Here is a 14,355-nt window from a genome sequence, read left to right as displayed (position 1 = left end):
TCTCTTCCCGCAGGACTGGGCAGTTCCCCTCAAGGGCTGCACACGCGGTCAGCGCCGCTCCGGCCCGAACCCGAGTGGCTCACTCCCTAGCGGAGAAAACGCAGGCCTGCGGCCCGCTCCAGACGCACCGGCAACCCTCTTTCCTTGGGGGGCCTTGTGTGCCTGCCAGGCAGTGCAGTACAGGCGTCATTTTAGGGGCCGGGGGAGCGGGAAAGCTCCGCAGTAACTCAGTTAAGGGAACACCCCTCAGGAGCCGACGCGGCGGCCGGGATTCGAGGTCCGGCAGCGCGGCCTGTTTCTGCGCGCAGACGTTGGCCGCAGCTGCTGCTGCTGAGGAAACCGGGGACCCTCTGGGCTTCCACCGAAGAGGGTGGAGATCCCTGTCAGTCTCCTCGGGGAGACGGCCGCATTGCCCACTCCGTGCGGCGACCCGAGAGCCGGAGGGATGTCCCGGGAGCTCCGACGGAGCCCGCGCACGCCAGGACGCGCCTGCCCGAGCTGAGGCGCGACAGGCAGCGAAAGGCTGTAGAGCCCCTCACGCCCACCAGCCCCTCGGCTGGGGCGCTTCAGAGACTGCGCGTGGAGGACGCCGCCCGGCTGCTTCGTGCTCGCGCGCCGCGCGTGCGCGCGGGTGGGCGTGGGAGGCAAGGGCGCTCCGAGCTCGCGGCGTGCGCGCGCGCTCCCCCCAGCGGCGCCCTCCCTCGCCCGCCTGCCGGCTCGGCGCCGGCGCGCGTCACGAGGGGCGGGCGGGAGGGTGGGGAGAAGGGGGTGGGGCCGCAGGACCGGAGGGGCCTGAGCGGCTGCTGCGAAGCCCCAGCCGGAGCTGGGCGAGGGCGGCTGCGGTCGCGGCGGCGGCGGGAGAAGATGGTGGCGCTGGAGGTAGGAGCGGCTGGAGAGGAGCTTTATTCCCAGACTTGGCACCAACGCTGTCGTTAGCGCCGCCTGCTCCTGCGGGCCCGCGGACCCAGCTGTCAGGCAAGGTACCACCTCCAGGGAGGGTTGGGTGAATGGGGGGTCCCCGGCGCTGATGCTGCCCCGGACGGGGCCCCCGTCCTCGCCGAAGGGCGCCCCCGGGCGCCTGCAAGGAACAATAGTGCGGATGAGAGGGGACAGCCGGCGACATCCAGGGAGGCAATGCCTAGAGCCATCGAGCTAACGGGGCGGGGGAAGGGGGCGTTGAGGATACGGACGCCTGGTGTCCTGTGCGCGCTGACATGCTGTGCTTTGGGGCAGCGGTGAGTCTGATGACAGTCATGGCAGGAGTGTGTGTGTGTGTCTGTGTGTGTGTGTAAAAGGTAGAGTCGAAGGGATGGGGGTGGCGGAGCGAAGGTGTTGCGGGATGACATTTCCAGGAATCCCCGCTAGGATCCCTCAGCTCTCGGCTGACTCTCCGGGAGAAAGAGTGTGGTGATGACAACGGTGAAGTGAGCAGGATGCACTTGGTGTGTGAGTGTGGAGGGAGGCAGGGGCGTGGGTGCGGATTTGTAAAATCCCATGTGTGTGAATCTATGTGTGTATGTGTGTGTGTGTGCTCGTGTGACTGCAAACTGCTCTCCAGACCCAGAGATCTGCGGGTGCCCTGACTTGCTGTCACCCGCTGACTGTGGGACAGTGTTATTTCTTCCCTGAAACTCTGTTCACAGTCTCTGTTCTGCTCCCGCCTGGGGATGGCCGGCTGTAGGGGTTCTCACTTCCCTTTCGTTTCCCCTCGTTTCCCCCTTTTTTTCACATGTCGTTTGAGATGGGGATGTGGAAGTGTGCATGTGGCTTTGGGCACATGGCAGGGAAACAGTATAATGGTTACCGTTCCTGGGCTTGCTGGCATTCAGGTTTTGAAGGGAGCTTCCATCCTGTGACACTTCTCCGTTCCTCAGCTCCTAGTCTGTAAGGGTCTTAGATGCCCTGACTCTGCAATTTCTATTGTTTTTCTCTTGTCTGACCTGAAGGAGAAGGGTCTTTAATGGCCACATCCTTCTCTCTGTCCCCACAACTTTGAATGTCAACTATACCTTCTCCGTCCACATTTAAACACTGGAAATATTATGGTTGAAGAATATGGTATTTATGTTGGATCTTGTAGAATGAACTCTGAAGGTGTGTATGAGAGATGAAGGGGTAGTATTTTAAAAGAAAAAAAAATCATTGAGAAACTGGTCTCCCACCCACCCCTTGGTCAGCAATCACAAGCAGGGCGTTTTCCTTAGGAAAAGGGATACTTTATTTCTAATGCTAGTGGCATCCACTCTTCCAGCTTTCACAATGGCTAGGTGGTACCATGTATTACTGGGTAACTGAAATCCCCCAAGGTTCATAGTGATGGGGTCCCAGGTTAGTGAGTCTGCTTTCCTAGCCAATATAGCCTGCAAGTTAAAAATTTGGAAAATGTCAGGCTGGCAATAAGTCACCCAGTGGGAGCCAGGACATGGAATTGCATCCAGGGTCTATAGCTGTTTAATTGTCTCTGCGTGATAAAGATCCGCTTATGTGGGGTTGGGTAGAGAGAGACAGGAAGGGAGATATTGTATTCATATGTGCATCCACTGCAGTTTGACTCCCCAGCTCCTGTTTTTCTCCTGCAGTATTTATAAGAATGATGCACGTTACACTTTCTCTCTTGATACTTCTTTATTAAAATGTTGTGAAACTAGATTAACCTGCCTAGAACACATTTGAATCATAACACCTTAAATTCTACTGCATTGCTGTCAGAATCCAAACTGGCCACCCCTGTCCTCTTGAAAAGCCTATAGCAGTCATAGCTACACAAGTAGGTATACAACATGTTGGCATCAAATGTTTCTTTCTCTTTAAAAAATTTTTTGTTTTGTTTTGCAGAGGTTGCATTGAAAATAATAGAACCAGGGCTGTCTACATATGCTTTTTGTCTTCCCATTTGTCTTCTCTTAATTAATGATGATCTGTAGACCAGGTTTTCTTGGAGCTGTGAACATTAAAATAAATTTCCTCATGTCCTTCAAGTCAAGCCTTCTAAAATTTTAATGTGAGGTTGTTGGATTGCATCCAAAGTTTTACGATAGATTTATAAAAATGAATTTGGAATCTTAGTTCTTAACTCTCTTATTAGTTCTGCCAATTTCTTTCTGAGAAAAGTACTTTGGAACGTAAAAGGCATTCTGAGAGGTTTTTGCTGTTTTTTTAAAGAAAAGTTTATAGTGCAAGTAAAATCCAGAGATATAAATGTCTTACCATAAAGTTTAAGAATATTAGGAATTATCAAGGTAAATAAACTGTTTAGAAAAAGAATAATTATACAACAGCACAATTGATGACTCAGGAATAAGTGATTTCCTTTCTAACCTGTGATAATTTTTAAAATGCAATGCCTGGCTTTCTAAAGATTGCACTATTAAGGTTAATGATACAGCTTGAATCCTGTAATTCAGTCTGTAAACAGTTGTACCTTTTGCTGTAGCCTGAAGCAAGTCATTTGTTTTGCATGGATGCGTTTTCTTTCTTAAAGGAACATTAATTCTGTTCTTTTGCACTAGTGGGTCTCTTAAAGAAGTTTGCTTTTTAGAAGATTTGGGAATAAAAGACATCTGAAAATTGACCGGTGGGGCCAAAAGGAATAAACTGTGGTACTGTGGGCGAGGTTGGACTTACATCCTATAAAGAAAAAGTGATTGTTGTTAAAATTGAGAGACTTTCAAGCACTAAAATCCAGAGTTAACCCTTTAGGTTACAATAATTAATTTACAAATGTTTGTTAGTTAGTTAGAACATCTTAGGCAGTATATACCTTTGGATAGAGTTTAGGAAATGTTATGACGGCTGGAGATTTGAAAAATAAGGAGACCTAGATCCTACCCAGAGGAAGTTCAGGCCAGGAAGGAGAGACAAGTCATGCATGTAAGAATGGTGGAAAGTGGTGAAGTGATGAAAAAGCTATATGCCTGTAGAGCTATAGGAATTCACATGATACAACAATGACTTCAGAAGGAAGAATCAAGAAAGATTTGGAAGAATGAGCTTTTGAGCTGAGATTTACCTAGGTGGGTTTTGGGCTGGCAGGGAAGCAAGGTCATATTTGGGGGAGGAACAGCATAGCAAAGACCTGGTGGTGGGAAGTGTGTGCCCATTCAGGGAACAGAATGAAAGTGAAGTCGCTCAGTCATGTCCGACTCTGCGATCCCATGGACTGTAGCCTACCAGCCTCCTCCAAATGGTGTGCTTACAATTCTTTCTCAGTTAAACTGGGGGGAAAAAAGAATGGCATGTGCTGGAGCATAGGAGATGCCCAGAGATGAGGTGAGAGATAAGATAGAGACAGTCATTCAAGGTTGTGGAGCAACTTTTATGTGGATTTATTCAGTTACTGCCAGGGAACCTTGGAAGGTTTTTGAGGAGGAAGGTTGACAGACTATAACTGAGCTTCACAGTGACAATCTTGAATTGTGTTGGATGTAATGAAATGAGGAAAGAACGGCAGTAGGGAGACAAGATAAGCTCTGTTGTTAAATTAAGGGTCAGAGGAAATGAGAGAGTGGGAGTGAAAGGAGAGAGCAAATTCAAGAGACAGGCTACAAGAATAATCTGAACACTGACCAGGGAGATCAAAGGTCACTGTCAGGCTCAGCTCTGAGAATGATTGGGTCATTGTCAAGAAAGCTTCAGAGGAGGATGAGCAAACTTCTTTGTAAAGAAGTTTCATTTTGAGCCTGACAGGTTTGTCCAAATGAAGGGGCTCCAGTACAGGTATAGGTTTTGGAGAGAGGTTAGAGTGACAAAGAGAGATTTGTAAGTCATTTATTTAGGAGCAGTTTTAATGTCTCAGGGGGGCTTCCCTGGTGGCTCAGAGGTTAAAACGTCTGCCTGCAATGCGGGAGACCTGGGTTCGATCCCTGGTCGGGAAGATCCCCTGGAGAAGGAGATGGCAACCCACTCCAGTATTCTTGCCTGGAGAATCCCATGGACAGAGGAGCCTGGTGGGCTACAGTCCACAGGGTCGGGCACAACTGAGCGACTTCACTCACTCACTTATGTGTCAGGAATGACCAATAGTGGAGCAAGAAGAGGCAAAGGCTAAGGGTAGACTCCTCGGAGAACGTCTGGGTCGGAGGGGAAAAGAGAAAAAAGAGGTTATGAGCATCAAACAAGGGGCGGTTGGAGGAATGCGGTGGCGGTAGTGTGGTGTCATGGAGGCTGGGGAAGGTGAGGGAGTACCACCCTTCCTCCATCACGCCTCAAGGGGGTGGAGGTGCAGGGAAGGAAGAGCCGTTGGGTTTGACTTGGCTTTCCTTGATTATCCTGAGGCAGGTGGAAGTGCATCCAGGCTGTGAGGGATTGAATAGGGGAGGGTGATGCATATGGAAAGCAGCGAGGACAGACTTCTTTTTTAATAAGTAGGATGAAGGAGAGAGAGAGAGAGTTTGCTACATCAAAGGTAGGGCATGGTATAGGGAAAGTAATGTCTTAGTATAGGGACACCTGAACCTACTTTATAAGTGGAGGAGAAGAAACCAGTGAAGGGTAGAGAGAGATCGAAAATGTAAGGGAGAGGCTAAACTGATGGGAACATAATCCTTAAGATAGGACTCTTCAAGGGAAGGGCTCTTTTGAGGCAGAAGCATGGGAAGTTTGAGACGAAAAGAAAGGAATTTGGCCATGGTCTTCTAAGTCAAGTCAGAGAGAGCTGGGCAGGGTTGAAGCCATGGGTAGAATAATAAAGACTTGGACCAAGTGTTGTGGGAATGTAGTGGTGAGTTAGTTAGGGGTAAGTAAAAGATTATCACCTGACTGCGAGGGCCTCCTGTGTTTGGAGAGCATAAATTTGTGGTAGAACCAATTAGTCCTATATAATTAAAGTTTGACAACCACTTATATAATTTTTGTTATTAAAATTAATAACATTAAATGTTGTTAAATACAGTAGCTCCTTTCCATAAATTCAATGAAAAGAGAAAAATGTTTGCCTTTAAAATTAGCTAAATAAAAGAGCCCACCTGAAGTATTTCCTATGAAGATTTTCTCTCAAGGATTGCTGACTTCAGTAAATAATGGAGGAAAATATAAGTGTTTTTGAAAAGATGAGCTTTCCTTATCTGCAATGCCAACATATGGCAAAAGAAAAATCAAATATAGCTCTTCACCCAACACCATGCCTATTGTAAGTGCTCAGTAAATTTTTTTTGCATGAATATATGAATAAATAATTTTTTAGTGAAGATAGGTATAGTATCCAAGATCTAAAATTTCAGGATTTCTTTCCTATTTACATCATGGACATTGAATAAGTTGCATCCCATGGCCTGTTCAAGTTCATGACAGCATTAAAGCTTTTGTTGATTCATACCTGCTACATATATTGAAGCTTTACAAAATTTTTTTCACGAAATAATTCTGTATGCTTTAGACCCTCAGAGGGGGTCTACAGGGTCATATGTGTTTCCAGACAAGTTTATAGAAATCTGACTATGGTGAGTGGTGATTTTGAGGTTCTAATGTTGAAATCATTTATTCATTCCTTCAACAAATGTTCTCTGGGCATCTTCTCTCCACTACTCACTATTATTGGTACAAAAGATAGAACAGGGGCAAGAAGGTCCCTATTACCACCGAAGGGATTTAAAGGGATCCCTTTAGAAGAAGGGATTTAAAAATAAATAAGCACATATATTTCAGGTGGCAGTGAGTGCTATGAAGAAGAAAGCAAGGAAGGAATAGAGTGTGGAGTGTAGGGGTGGCTGTTACTTTATACTGGGTGGTCAGGGAATGCCTTGAGCTCAGAGCTTGAAGAGTTGAGCCATGCAAGTATCTGGTTGGCCAAAAAGCCCATTTGAGTTTTTCTGACTGATGGGACAGTAAGACCCGAACAGACTTTTTGGCCAACCCAATACTTGAGCCTTCTAGGTAGAGAATGTCAAAGGGCCTGAGACAGGAACACGCTTGGCATAATCAAGTAAGCTTGCTGGTTTCCTTGCTTTGCCTGGCCGTGTACTGTCACACAGGATACACGGAGCAGTCACTTAGGGGCCCTGCAGTGTGATGCTTTGCCTTTCAATATTGAATCAGTCACCTGTAAGGCTGTATCACACTACCATGTTCAAGCTGACCTGTGGGTGAGTCGGTGCTGGGTTTTTAAAAAGAGAATATGTCCTGAATCACACATTTGAGTTAGAAAACTTGGAGACTAGCTGTGTCTGAGTAGTGCTGAAATACTAGTCAGCTGGAAGTGGTCCCTTTCTTGAAACTTCTTCTCTGGACTGAACCGTTTTCAGCAATGGTTCCTTTTCTTCTTCCATATTTCATATCTCATTCTTAGGTCTAAGATCTTTGAAACTAGAGCTCTGTTTTGTTCATCTGGGCATAGAAAAACCCTACAACCCATAGAAAAACTCTTGGCCTTAGTAAGGGATCATTAAATACTCATTGCAAGGAATGGATGAGACATTTCCAGGTATAAAGAATGGGGCTAAAGCTTTTTGACCTTGATCCCTGCAAACACCTGTTTTTAAAAGAAGACACACAATTTCCCCTTGGTGCTAAGTAGTTTATGCACTCATGGCCTGAGATGAAGATTTGGGTACAAATAGTCTGTTTGGGAGGTGATCCCAAGAAGCACAAATGAGGAATGGGAAAAAAGTGAGACAGGGAAGGAAGGAAAACAGGGAAGTAAGAAAAGAGGCAAGTTAGTGAGCAGATTACCACTGTGGGCAGTAGAGGCTCTATTCTTTATGATTGTCTACCAAGCAGTGGGCAAGGTGGAGCTTTATCCCCCATTTAATCCTGGGGGCATCAAGTCCCAAGCATTGTAATGCTGCAAACTTTGTAGGCACTGGGGAAAACTCTTGTGGGTAGCTAAGCAGAGAGGCTAAGAGGGTAGAGGTAGGAAGCCATCAGTGTGTGGGGAGCTGTCCATCAGAGCCACCCGTGACCTCACAGGTGGGCTAAAGGGGCATGCTGCTGCTGCTGCTAAGTCGCTTCAGTCGTGTCCGACTCTGTGCGACCCCACAGACGGCAGCCCACCAGGCTTCCCCATCCCTGGGGGTCTCCAGGCAAGAACACTGGAGTGGGTTGCCATTTCCTTCTCCAATGCATGAAAGTGAAAAGTGAAAGTGAAGTCGCTCAGTCGTGTCTGACTCTTAGCGACCCCATGGACTGCAGCCCACCAGGCTCCTCCGTCCATGGGATTTTCCAGGCGAGAGCACTGGAGTGGGGTGCCATTGCCTTCTCCAAAGGGGCATGGGGGCAGCGCAACAACAGCTTCTTATGCACATTGGCACAGGGATAGCACAGGGGATTTTTAATAGTAAGAATCTGTGGGATAGCAGTTACTGTTATTTTATTTTAGGGGTTTTGATATATTGCAGCAGCTTCCTACTATTCAAGTTTACTCACAAGCCAACTGTTGACAATCCTCAATTATCTGGGATGCATATTACCATGTATGCCCATTTATAAGGTATCCTGGATTATAAGGTAGTCCCTTGTTTTCCAGTGAGGTAGTTTTTAAAAAGTCTTTACATCAACTTGAATATGCACGTTGTAGTGATATAGGTAAAGGATATTTTTTATATTTAATAAATAATATTTTATTGTTATATATAATTTACTATAAATCTTTATACTATAATAATAATCTATATTTATTAATTTACTTGCATATATTTTAAATCACCTTATATAAAATTAGTCATTTTAAAATATGACATTCTTCTACACTCACATTTTACAAAATCATTTATTCAAATGTTTCACACACTGTTCATTGTTAAACACCGTTTTTGGCATATTCACATCTATCTAGCTTGTATGTTATAGAGTACATTTGAATTTCCATGTGATGCTGTCCTTCCATGTGATGCCACCCTTAATTCTAAGCCTTGTATGCCTATTCACACAGTGTAAAAACAGTGATTTTTTTGCTATCTTCCTAGATATATTCATGCCCTCCACAACCCAGCACTTCTGCATGATTTGTGTAAAGTCATCCAATACAGGCAATTGTGAAGGAGTATTTACTTAAATTGGTGTTAAAATCTTGACTCCCTTCATTCATTCACCTATTCTGTTTCAATCCCATGACCTCTATAGGCATCCCTATCTAGTTTTGATTGCAGTTGTTTCTGGCTGTCTTCTCCAAACAGTTCTCAGGTGACCTCTGAAACCTACATCTTTTCATAAAACCTTCAGTCTTACCAAGTAAATTTTTTGACATGGCTTTTTCCTTTAAAATCAGTGGCCATCACATCCAACATTAATGTATTGCTTGATTTTAATTCCTGTTATCTTGGAGATAATAAGCTTTTTGGCATTCAGAAGAGAGTAACTGAGAGAATGGCTCTTAGTAAGGGAGACTTTATATGGGTTAAACACAAGATGACTTTCTCTTTTCTGAAATCTCATTTTTGGGGGGGATTAGGAATCTCATTTTGTATATGCCATGTCATCATGGGAGGTTGTTGAGGTGTGGTGATCCTTGCCTAGTAAGTTTCCTCTCCAGCCTCCTCCTCTTCTGCTCCATAGTGGATTAATTAGTGTGAAAAATACAGTAATGATTTCGTTTCACTGAGCAGGTGATTAACCATTGTTCTGAACAATGTGACCATTTACATTTCTGACTTTTGATAAATTTTGTATCTCACGTTCAATTCCATATTGATTGACAGATACACTTTATTTTAGAGAAGAGGTGTACTTGACAAGATGTGCATAAATCCTTTTTCTTGTAAATGGTAGCATATCTTAAATTCAGAGGAAGAGCTGATCATTGAAAGAAATTCCATTTATTAGCAGTAACTACTCTCTTATACAGCTAGTCAATGAATTAGGATTTTTATGCTGGACTTACTATGTGGATCACACTCTATTTCAGTGCCTTTATTTATTTATTTATTTTTTATTTCAGTGCCTTTAAGCTTGTTCGACCAAGACCCCTCGTGAGAATATAGTTTGTATCATAGCCTAACAATATAGATGAGTGTATATAAACACACACACACACACACACACACACACAAATATATCACTGAAACAAAAATTTCACTTGGCAATACTGGTTTTTATTATGTGTGAAGCCCTTGCATATTTTCTGTTCTGTTCCATTCTATTCTATATGATTGTCAGCTCACTCAACTTATTTCAGTTCTAATGGTTCCTGACATGCGGTTGAAGAAACACTGTTTTATTGTATTACATCCATCCGAAGAGTGCTTGTTTCCTTATAGCATGAAATAATTTCACATCAGAGGACTTTTAAAATTTGTTTCAAATTATTAGCATATCTGTATATTGGGTAGTATGAGTGTAGGAGGTCACAAGAATACTAAAGGGAAATTTGTTTTTGAGTAGATGTTTTATTTCCAAAAGAAACTGTTAGTGTGGAAAGTGGAGTCAGACAAGTGGATTGGTTCTTAGATCTAGCGGCTTCCTGGGCTGTTTGAACCGGGCTCGGCTCCTGGGTCCTGACTGCATGGCTGGACTGGCCGGCATCCCCAGTCTGGCTCATCTCTCCTCACCGTTCTTTCCTTCCCCTCCGTTCCTGCTTCTTTCCCAAGCCACCGCCCCCAAACCTCAGGAGTGCTAGATATTCACTTCAATTACTTCCTTCTCAATTTCAACCTAATATATTTCTTCCTAGATGTGAAACTCCTTTTTACACCCACTTCTCTTCCAAATAACTTGAAAGTACAGGAATCTTTTTTCCCTGAGCTCATGCCTGGCGTGTGTGTGTGTGGTGGGGGTGGGCAGGGTGGGAGGGGGTCCTAAAGAAGCAAGAATTTGTTCCACAGGTGGAATGTTTCCATGGTCTTAGGTGGTATGAAAGTCTAATCTAGTCTGGTGTTGAGGTGTGATTACACTCCTTATGACTCTCCTGTTTTCTAGTAGAAGGACATGTCAGTTCCTATTTTCAAAGCCTAATAGACAGGAATAGAGATGCAGATGCAGAGAACAGACTTCTGTACATGGGGAGCAAGGAGGGAAGGGGAGTGCGGGACAAACTGGGAGAGTAGCGTTGGCATGTACACACCACCACGTGTGAAACTGACAGCTGGTGGGAAGCTCCCGTATAGCGCAGGGAACTCAGCTCCGTGCTCTGTGAGGACCTGGGGCGGCGGGTGGGAGAGTGCCGTGGGAGGGAGGCTTCGGAGGGAGGGGATGTGTGTATACTTACAGCTGACTCTCGTTGTATGGCAGAAACTCACACAACATTATAAAGCATTTTTACTGCAATAATGAAGGAATAACCTCAATAGGTTCCCCATCCAGTAGAAGAAAGCAGGTTAACATCGTAGCTACAGAGGGCCAGGTATTGTGCTGAGCACTGAACACAGTTAACTCACTTGATTCTTGTACGGACCTCACCTACTCCTCATAACCGTATCAGAGAAGACTTAAGTTACAGATGGGACTTGAGGCTCTCAGAGGTTCTAGCAGTGACTAAAGGACAGCGCAAGAGGGCCTCACCTTGGATCCAGGGATGGGAGCAGGCCCTGAGGGCTCCTGTCCCTTCTGTCCTGGGGCTCAGCAAAAGCCCCCCACCCCCGCTGCCCAGTGGGACGCCCTTGTTTGTGATGCGCTGTCCCACCTGGGATGTCTGCGTGTGGGCGGCTGTTGCACCAGCATCTCTCTAGTCTCCACCTGCTGTGATGGAAAGCCTCAAGATGGATGGAGTGTGGTGCTGCCGTTCATTAGCTGCCAACATTGATCAAGTCTCTCTCGACTGAGCTGAGCCTCAGCTTCCCCGGCAGTAAAAGGAGGGATGATGAAACCTACCCTTCCCTTCTCTTCCCACACAGGGCCACTGGGCTCTCAAGGGCTCTAGGAAAGTAAGGGAGATGTGTCACTCCCCTCATGATGACCTTGGGCAGAAGTGACATCTCCCCACTCTAAACCAGGGGTCAGCACATTCTTTCTGCAAAGGGCCAGATAGTAAAAAAGGTTCCACGGGGCCACATAGTCTCTGTCGCCTGTCACAACTTCTCAGCTCTGCTGTGGTGGTACAAATGCCGTGGGCAACGTGTAAGGCAGCGAGCAGGGCAGTGCTCCAATAAAACTTTATTTCTGGATGCTGAAATTTGAATTTCGTATCACTTTCACTTGTCACAAAATTTTGATTCCTCTCTTGATTTTTTTCCAGCCATCTAAAAATGTAAAACCATTCCCAACTCCCAGGCACTGGGCCAGATATGTTTCCTGGAACTGAGCTCGCTGACTTCTGGTGTAAATGCTCACAGCCCTGGGTCCCCTGGTTAGAGAGCAACTGCCGTTCACTTTGGGCTGCAGCTCTGTGTGCTTACTTTATTCCATCCCTCTCTTGTCCTTCCACAGTGTACACCCACCCACTGAGCTTTCTCTCATCTTCTTTAGCACTGGGAGAGCTAACAGTGTATGGATACTCTGCACACACAGATATGCATATATAGTATATGCTGAATACATATTTGTTGAATATATGGTATATATGATAAGAAAATATGTTGCTTTTCTGTGTATCTTATTTTTCCATCTTTAAAAGGAATTCTGTCTATTCTCTAGTGAACCTTTAGGAATGGTTGAGTTAACATTTTGTAATTAAATTTAAGGGCTTTAGCAATCATGTTCCCCCCTCCCCCACTATTAACCAAAAAAGGAAAAGAATGTCAGGGAAGAAAGAAGAGAAAAGCAAACAAAGCCAACATTTCAACATGAAAAGGGCTTATTAGAGAATAACTGAAGTGGCTAAACATTTCGCTTTGGTCCCTGAGGCTTTCTGTCACTGTCGGAGCTCTGGAGGCTGACGTGCTTTGAGCCTCAGCTGCCAGCAGCCCAGCTTTTTGCTGTGCTTTACCCAAAATTTAACTCAGGGGTCAGAACTCTGCATTAGGCATGAATGAAGATAGAATGATAGAATGTACTGTGTCTTTTCATCTGTATTTTCTCAACACGTATCAAGGAGTCATGTCTCTTTAAGAGCAAAGCCTTGAACACAACTCCCATGTTATTTCTTAGTAGGTATATAAGCTCAGGAGTGGAAGCATTAGGCAATATACGAATCTAGAATTTTCTTCTCAAAATGAGATGGACAAAAACTGGATGGTGAAATTATAGTGTGGGTGTGTGTTATTTTTCCAAATAGTCTGTTACTTTGTGTTCTGTCATGAAGAAACTATATGTATGTGTGTATATGTGTGTGTAAGGGGTGAAAAGAAAGAAATGTGCTAGAAACCAAAATCATTAATAGTCTATACCCCTTATTAAAATTTATTAAGGAAAAGAACAGTTAGGTTAGCTTTCAAATAAGCCCTTATCTTTTTTAGCCTGCCAAAATGTGTTAACCTGGAGAAAAGATCTATGGCTGGTGTAAAAGAAATTATTAAGTGTGCTTTCAGCTTGGTATAAATTGGTACTGCTCTGGTAGATGCTGTCTAGCCTTGAAGACAGAATGTTAAGCCAGTGGTAGAAGTGCATATTACATTTAAGTTGTGTGAGGTATTCGAAGCCTGCTTGGGGAAGAATGGAGGCTGAGAGGCTCAGCATGTTGTTTGCTATTATGTCTGAGCTGCTCCCGGTAAGACACAACATGCCACTTATTGGCAGTGCAAAGACTGATTTCAAAACTGTTCTCAGTGGATGAAGGCACAAGGGTCAGGGTCGGGGGACAGGCTTACCTGAGAACTGCAAGGTGTGGAAGGGGTGTAATTAACCATCTGTCTGCAGTTTCTTGTATGGAATGAGGCTCCTCTTGACGAAGTAAAGAGACTGTACTTACGAAGGTGGATGATTAAGGTTTTGTTCATTATATTATCTGCACAGTGAGTCTTACTTTTTCTTCTTTTCCTGAGTTAAATTTTTTCCTCTCTTACCACCCCCTCCTTCTTGTTTCCATTCGGGGAATTACAGTGGGCTTGTTTATATCTCGTGTCTTATTTGGATGGCTCCCTTCCTTGCCAGAGGTTTTCAGCTAATGTCTGTTCATCATGGATTGTCCATTCATATTAGGGCTATGACATGACAGATGGCCAGGCGTCTGTATTAGTTGGCAGGGTTTGTAAAGGTCTTAGGTTGGGCCCCCCAGAGCAGAAACTAAGAAGAGGGTTGGTATGTTCAGGCACTGCTTTATTAAGGAGATGCTCCGGGATGAGAAGTGGGGTGCAGGGGCGGGGAGGGTGTCAGTCAGACAAGGGCGTGACCTCAAAGGCTTGAGGGTGGGGAAGCTCTGGTATGATGTGGTCTCAGGACTGTCCCTACCAGAGTCAGTGGCTTTGGTGGTACGCACTGCATACCTGTCAGTCACTGGGTAAGGGTCTTGGGCATTAAGAGGGGACTGCGAGGAGGGGAACATACATCCTCAGGTATTTCTGGTTCTTTATATGAAAAGGCAAAGCTGGTCAATGTGTCATGGATGCTGGCTAT

General features: G+C 45.1%; 1 protein-coding gene across 2 annotated transcripts in view; it reads left to right on the top strand.

Annotated features, from left to right (window-relative positions):
* The first annotated feature begins 825 nt into the window (after positions 1–825).
* Positions 826–14,355, top strand: part of APBA1 (amyloid beta precursor protein binding family A member 1) — a 232,670-nt gene continuing 219,140 nt past the window's right edge. For both annotated transcript variants that reach the window (XM_065908282.1, XM_065908281.1), the window contains exon 1: positions 826–980. The gene's annotated coding sequence lies outside the window, so the exon portion shown is untranslated. The remainder of the gene's footprint in view (positions 981–14,355) is intronic.

The sequence above is a fragment of the Muntiacus reevesi genome, chromosome 17, assembly GCF_963930625.1.
Source record: "Muntiacus reevesi chromosome 17, mMunRee1.1, whole genome shotgun sequence".
NCBI lineage: Eukaryota > Metazoa > Chordata > Mammalia > Artiodactyla > Cervidae > Muntiacus > Muntiacus reevesi.
Note: the sequence above shows the minus strand (reverse complement) of the source record. Positions and strands in the feature narration are given on the sequence as shown.